The sequence below is a fragment of the Quercus suber genome, unplaced genomic scaffold (assembly GCF_002906115.3).
Source record: "Quercus suber isolate HL8 unplaced genomic scaffold, Cork oak 2.0 scaffold_1216, whole genome shotgun sequence".
NCBI classification, from domain to species: domain Eukaryota; kingdom Viridiplantae; phylum Streptophyta; class Magnoliopsida; order Fagales; family Fagaceae; genus Quercus; species Quercus suber.
The window spans coordinates 48,176-56,382 of NW_027070611.1; the positions used below are offsets into that span (position 1 = coordinate 48,176).

The following is an 8,207-nucleotide window of genomic DNA, read 5'->3' on the forward strand; positions in this document are numbered from 1 at the left end:
AAATGCTGTGTCTACAGTAGGGCATCCAAGATCTTAATCAGTTTCTTGATCAACAATTCGAGATGAAAGATTTGGGTCTTCTTAGCTACTTCCTTGGTCTTGAAGTCTCTTTCTCATCATATGTTTACTATCTCACTCTAGAAAAGTACGCTTCTAACCTCATATCTCGAGCTGGTATCATCGGTAGGAAGAGAGCCAACACACCCATCGAGTATAACAGTCGTCTTACTCCTAGTGGTGGTAAACTTCTTCCAGATGCAACTCGCTATAAATAGCTAGTTGGAGGTCTTGTTTATCTTATTGTCACTCGCCCAGAAAACTCCTGTGTAGTTCACATTGTTAGTAAATTTATAGCTGCCCCTCAATCCTTTCACTATGCCTCTGTTCTTAGAATGCTTTAGTATTTGAATAGAACAATTTTTTATGGATTTCAATTTTCTTTTAAGTCACCACTGATCCTTCGAGCTTACTCGAATGCAGATTAGGTAGGTGATCCCACTAAACATAAGTCTTCCACGGGGTATTGCTTTCTTCTTAGTAACTCTCTCATCTCTTGGCGAAGCAAGAAACAAACTATTGTTGCTCGATCTAGCACTGAGGCTAAATATTGCGCTCTTGTAGACACCACAACTAAGCTTTAGTGGCTTCGTTGGCTACTACAGGATCTTGGAGTTAATTGCTCTACTACCATTCCAATCTATTGTGACAATTAGAGTGCTATTCAAATTGCCCACAATAACATATTCCATTAACGTACCAAACATATTGAAATTGACTACCACTTTATATGTCGTTGTCTACTCCAGAGCGCCCTACAGTTATAGTCAACTTCTTCCCAAGATCTACTTGTTGAAATCTTCACTAAGCCTTCTCCACCAGGACGCTTACATGCTTTGACTTCTAGCCTCAAGTTCACATCACTTCATCTAACATGAGTTTGAGGGGGGCTATTAGAATATAAGCTCATAGTAGTTTAGGCTATAGTGTAAGTTACTTGTATATCACACATTGTCTACCTATATATAAGGCAAACCCTTATACTTTATTATTTACAATGTAATACAAAGTTGTTCAAACTTTCATATAAACTAAGAAAATTGTAAGGTTAGAAAACAAAAGAAAGGTCTCAAATTGAAGACTTGAACTTGAAAGTTTGGTTACATGTAGAGAAGGTATTAGGCACCCCACAATGTCTATTCTAAAATAGTACCTCATTTTGAATAAACTCCTAACATTTCATCATTTGGAAAATTACTCAAATATTTGTCATTTGGTTTTTGGAAAATTGGATAAAAAGAATTAGTTTGCATACACATGTAGACATGCTCATATTACAAATCAATTGGCTAAACTAAACACATGCTTGATTATTTACACTAAGAAAGTAAATTGCATTTGAAAATTGAATTATGCTTACTTCATTCCTTTAAAGCAAAAAAGTTTAATTAAGCAATTTAATCTCCAATTAATTTCTATGGAAAACCACAACAAACTCCAAATGTTAGAATTGGAGGAGGGGAGATTTTGTTGTCTTGATTGTTGGAAGCACATGGACTTCATGGATTTAAACCATGGCCAAGCATCAATTTTGAAATCATTTTTGGAAACAAGATTTTGAAAGGGAAACAATGCTTTTTGGAAGGAATTTCATTTGTATTTTTGGATTTTGAGATGTGTATTTTTGATGTTTTGTAAGTATGACTTGAAAGAGAGAATATTTTGGATTTTAGGTTTCTTGAAAAAGACAATTCTTTGGAAATGATTTTTGAAGAGAGATTTTGATAAAAATCTCATGAGTTTAAGTTAGAAAAACTCCCTTGAAGGGTTTATTTATTTATTATTATTTTTATTTATGAAAATCTTATGAGTATTTGGAAACCCTAGAAGAGTTTTTGGTAAAAATCTCATGAGTTTAAGTTAGAAAAGTTCCCTAGAATGGGTTTTAGTGAAAATATCTTGAGTTAGAAAATTCCTTCAAAAGGGAGTTTGGTGATGAAAATTCTCATGAGGTTCGATTATGAAAATTCCCTTGAAGGGTTTTGGTGATAAAAATTCTCATGGGATTTTACCAAGCTTGGACTAATGGGTTTCCATTGAAGATTCCCTTTGAAGGTTTGAACGGTCTTTAGAAAAAAATCTTTATTTGAAGAAACATTTTGAAAATAATTATTGAAAGATGCTTTAAATTAAGCCATTTTGATATGAAGCTTGGAATCCATAATAGTAACCAAATAGTTAGCATATGGACCCTTGTTTTGCATGGAGGAAGAGATAAGAATATAAACATGTGGCATATAACAATAAATCCTCAACTATCAAAATATATAGAATAGCGATATAAGCCAACATAATCCAGTATCTCATACATGATACAACAAGGATGTAAACTAACGTAAATTATTATGAACAAGTTTGTTTCCCATCAACCAAATATCCACCCATGGACTAACTCTAATCTAATGGTAACTCTCAGGCATGTAAATGAGTCTAACAAGGTATATAATACCTTCACATAGACATGTTGATATGAGGGAATAGGATGCATAGTCCATATGCATCAAAAAGGAGGATTGAATCAAAATAAGCATATTAAAGTTCATAAGTCACAACAAAAAAATTCCCACACAATAAATAGCATGCATAGAATCACAAATAGATAAACCATAATCAAGTATAATTCATGCATAGCTACTTAAATCAACTAGTCGCTAAGTTTAATAAAAATTACAAATAATAATAATAATAATAATAATAATAATAATAATAATAATAATAATAATAAGTTTGGTCAAAAGTGCATCTCACAATGCCACTTAAAACATACTTTGATCATCATGTAAAAGTAATGGAGTTAAAACAAATTGTTGACTATGTTAAAGATACCATTTTTGTAAATTATCCACATGCTTGATAAAGCTCTTAAAATGCTGGAAGAACATAATATTTACTTCAGTGACGCATTTATTCTCTTGAAGTGGTATAAAATTCTCAATATTCTGAATTTGCTCAATGGGAACTCATTGAAAGTGGTACACAATTCTTGAATCTTAGCCATATAAAAACCTTTGCCTAAAAATTAACAATTTCATATCAAAAAGTGCAATATATGCACACAATAATAAGTACAAAGGAAATTGATCATGCAAAAATACATATTTGGCATCAAGATTAGACTCAACTTTCACTTGAAATTGAAACTTACCACAAATCCTTGCTAATATTAAGAATTTTTAAAATCTCATAAAGTAAGACCAATACCAATTAACCAAACAATTGGACAGTAGTGAACCGAATTTAAGATACACAAGCCATCTTGCAGTTATATTATGACTATTTGATAATCCTTTCAGATCTGTAATGAGGCTTCTAATCCTCTTTTTTATTAAATACAGGAAAGACATATAAGTTTAATGAAATCTAACTTTTGGATCATATACGCTTAAGTTTCAATTCATTCTTCAATCTCTCTATTAATTTACTTGTAGAAAGTTTTGTAGACAAACTTTATAAATAAAACTGATAGAGAACATCATGAATATATATATATATATATATAAAGGCAAAACAAACAATGGTTTTTATGAATTTAATTAAGAAAAAACTGTATCTCACCAAAAGTCGGTTTGTCCATTGAGATTAAAATAAAATACTCTACTTATTGGCTGTACCTGTGACCTATTGAGATAAAGAAAGTATACCTTCTTATATATATATATATAACAATTAAAGTTAACTTTCCTAATTGCTGAACTTATGTTTCAGGTATTACTCAAACTTATTAAGATCGAGAGACTTCCAGTAATCCATGTAAAAGAATAAAAATGAAAAGGGGATTAAACATAAATTCGTACCACATTCATATGCCAAACAACCACTTTCGCAATTATGCAATACATTTACAAAGGTTGGATTACTTAAATTGGGCCAATTCAGATTGTAAGACTCATTCCAGAAATAAGATACCAACTTTTCTCTTTCTCAAAAAAGAAAAAGAAAAAAGATACCAACTTCTCTCTCTCTCTCTCTCTCTCTCTAAGGAGGTTGGGTATCCTCCAATTAATTTAGCTCATATCCCATTCTTGACAATAAAGAATCACTATAATTAATCTCACATTCACATGATGGTTGAAAGAACCCCCAATTGTGAAGCAAACAAAAAATAGACAATCAAGGAAGCTTGAGAAGATGAGCCCCAATTTTGTTATATCGCTTCTCTCTCAATTGTTTTGTTACAAAGTGTTTTGTACAAGCTAGATGATGATGACATTGAACTCTTTTTATTTTTTATTTTTTATTTTTAATGTATGCCTTGGTGTGTGTGTGTACACTTGTAAGGTGCGGTATGGTTGATCGGCATTGGGCAAAAATTGCAAATTAACACCAACTCCTAAACAATTTCGTTAGCTAGTAAGGTTTCTAAACTATTTAGCAAACTAACATCTTGAGTCTATTAAACTCGAGTCCAGTGTAGCAACTCAAGTATCAAAGACTTGATTTTTGTAAAAATCTACTTGGAACTCAATTCTTAAAGACTCGAGTTCCACAACACAAAATGAAGAAACACAAGTCTCTTCTTCCAGTCTCTTCCTCTTCTCTGAACAACCAAAGAAAAACAAAAGAGATCAAAGCAAACAACCAAAGAAGCAATAAACCCCAGAAAACAACAAAGAAGGAACAAAAAAACTAGAAACCATGGAGGAAAAAAAAAAAAAAAAAAAAAACCCCACGAAGAACAAACCCAAATAGAAATCATGAAGAAGAAAATCAAAGAGATCAAACCTAGCAGGGACAGCGAAGGCTTAAGGCAGTGGCGGCGGCAAAGGTTTTCCTCTAATTCCTTCATTTTATTCTCTGGGTCTTTGAAGTTTCGATTGGGGTTTGATGATGTTTCTCTCTGGGTTTTGGTTTGTTGATGTTTGAGGGAAATCAAGTATTTAAAACTCAAGTTGCTATAGTAAAATTGAGTCTAAAAGACTCGCGATGTTAGTTTACTAAATGGTTTAGAAATCTTACTAATGAAATTGTTTAGAGATTGATGTTAGTTTGCAATTTTAGCCATCGACATCGTCCTAGTTTTGTTAAGAAGCACAGAGGGCTTTGGAGGAATATAAAGATCGATGTTCAAGACTCTGTCCAAGTCCCAACAACTGGCAGCCATGACATCATATTCATATACATACAAGTCTAGATGGTGTGTGTATAAATAAAATTTCTAATGCTGTTGGTGTAGCCGTAGGATTGTGCTTGAAAGGAGATTCTAAATCAGTCTATCAGTCTGTCAAAGCTGCTAGGTCATATTTTGGAAGAAAAAAAATCATCTGGTTAATTTGAGGACTGCTCTTCTATCATTGTGAAGATACTCATTGTCTTACTTACATGGTCTGTACTGTGTAGTGTTTCTATTGAGAATGTATGGTTAGAGGAAGCACCTGTTGAGATTATATTACTGCTATCCTTCTTCTTCATCCATGTATCATCTTAGTTGGTTGTGATGGACAAAGTTTGTCAACAAGTTTACAAACTTAGCTGATATGGATGTGAATTGTTTTGATTGCTCTTTCTTTGCAAAATTTTTAGAAGACTAAAAATAAATAGCTATGTCATCAATCAAATTTTTTAATTTCAAATTTTTTTAGTTTAAAATTATGTATAAAAAATAAATTTATAAATCGAATAATAAATAAAATTCAATTGGTACGAAATTTGACATATATATTACAAACATAAATAACATATATTTAACTGTTAAAATTTTAAAATATGTGATGATGTTAACTTTTTTTTTTTTTAGAGGGAGAAGTCTATCAAGAAAAGAACAATTGGTTAAGAGAATTACCTGAATGCATTTCTTTATCAATTCAGCTGATGAGTGCCATGTTGTTAAAGGAAAGAACTATATGTTAGGAGACCTATCATATTTGTTGATAATATGTGTCAATCAAATGCAATTAAGTAAATATTGAGAAATAAAAAATAGTATAGTACACAATTCTCTGCTATTCTCTGTGTGCTTGGACATAAAGATTATTTTTATCTTCCAAATATATTCAATGAGACACTTACTGACTTACAGACATTCCTATTGACATTTTTAAAAAATAGCTAGTAGAAAACTTCAAGTTAAAAGTCAAAGTCCATACTACACCAAAGAGGCATGTCCCCTTTACTGGGTCCATAAAGGGAATTAGCCCAGACTAAAACAGGAAGGCTCTTGCAGCTCCTATTAGATCCGCATAGAGATTAAACCTAACTCAATGGGTGGATAATCATGAATTTGCAAGCCAACAGAATGACCTGGAGACAAAGGAGACTCTTTGTCAAAGAACACATTTGTGGAAGCACACAGCTTATTGTAAGGACAGAGGATGGTTTTAGCTTCACAGCTTTTCTACCCATTCAGAAAGGTGTACAACCAATAATGCTATTGCATTAACTTTGGATATGTTCATTTACAAGTTGAGAAATTTGTTTGACAACAATTCACCATCATTACAATTTGACAGCACTACCCTATGTTGAGCAATGATTAATGAGAAACTTACTTTAAAACAAACTTTCATATGAATCTCTTGTAGCTATATTCATATTTAATGAAAATTAGTTATTTGTCATCAGTTGAGGACATGTTAGCCACATATGTGCATTACTCCAAGAGGATTAGTCAAAATTAGGGTTCCCCCCAATTGCTTATATAACTCATATCAACCTAGTAATAGTATGCACCCGATGTGAGACTCAACATAAACATGCGTAAGCCTTCACAATCCAAATTCATACAATCCAGGATATCACAATGATGGTCTTAAGTTCCCAAATCTTAGTATGAATATCTATATCTTGTACCGCAAGCTTAAATGCCAACTTTTAATATTCTCCACTGAACCAGCAATCTGAGCTGCTAATTCATTTCATCATTTACTAACATATAGCGTGCGTCTACCAACAGATGTTTGTGCGTTTTGCCTTTTTTTTGGCTGGTCCCACAGCACTGTTCACGGACCAGCCAACTTTAATAAAACGCAGCAGCAGTATTTTGCCTTTTAAAAATTATTTTGCTACAGTGTTTTCAGCAATAAGTTTTCAGCAAAATAAGCGGTATCCAAATAAACCCATAATTTACATTTTATTTTATTGATGAGCATACCAAATATGAAATCATGGCCATAGTTGGTAGACTATAAGACTACCACATACGGATACGGACCACCCAGATTTATGAATCACCCACTGTACATGACTTAGAATACATATATAGCCACTTCCATGCATTTTCCAGAGCCAATAACTCTGAAATATGTCTCTTGATCTCAACATTAACACTCAGTTACTCCAGTTTAAAATAAATCCATAGAACCCAACCCTCTATTTAGGTGTCAGAAAGGAAAATACACCTAAGAATTTTTTGAGCAAATTTGAGAATTATTTTCTCTTTTTATGTTTCTTCCAACACCAAACTAGTTATTATAGTAAATAAGCTATCAAGCAAGCATCAAAAGATATGGTAAAAATGAATTGTTCTTCATCTATATAAAAAGTGAACATATATGTGCATGTACGTATACAATCCAATCCAACCTGAATCTCGTCAATCAATCACAAGAAAATACACCCATATACTATGAAACAAATGTCAATTGATAACTGGCCAAAATATATGATCACACACTTCGCCCAACAAACTATATTCAGAAAGATGAAATTAGAATAACACTCCATCAATTTTTTGGCTTTCCAATACTATTCTAACATTACAGATTACAGCAAACCATTTTATTGCTTGAAGAGCACCCAAAAATTATTATATAAAAAATAAAAATAAAAAATAAAAAATTAACAGAAAGAAAGAAAGACATACCCAGTGAAAAAACTTTAATGATGTCAAAGCGGAAGGAGCTAGTTTGTTTGTTTGTTTTTTTTTTTTTTTTTTTTTACAAGAGATGAAAAGGTTTGCAAGGAATAATGATATATATTAGGCAAGGCATATGGGCAAAAATGAGAAGCAGCCAAAAAGCAAAAGAGAAGCAAGATGGTTCTTGTAAAGTGGAGATGCTATTGCTTTTGCTCTTTGCTTTTGACAGGAGGTAGTTCTTAATTAAAATATAATATACCTCTCTTTTCAAGAACTCTTCATTACTTTTTAGTTGTGATTTAAGATCAGCAGCGGTACAAGTAGTTAATTGCAATTTAAAATTATAATTCTTACTTAA

The 8,207-nt window shown here is 32.1% G+C and overlaps 1 non-coding gene across 1 annotated transcript; it reads right to left on the bottom strand.

Moving 5' to 3' along the window:
* Window positions 1–5,836: 5,836 nt before the first annotated feature.
* Window positions 5,837–8,149, bottom strand: LOC112022818 (uncharacterized). Its single transcript, XR_010627461.1, has 2 exons — window positions 7,856–8,149; window positions 5,837–5,909 (listed from the first exon to the last, which is right to left on the bottom strand). It is a non-coding gene; the product is annotated as an uncharacterized LOC112022818 (transcript).
* Window positions 8,150–8,207: the final 58 nt, after the last annotated feature.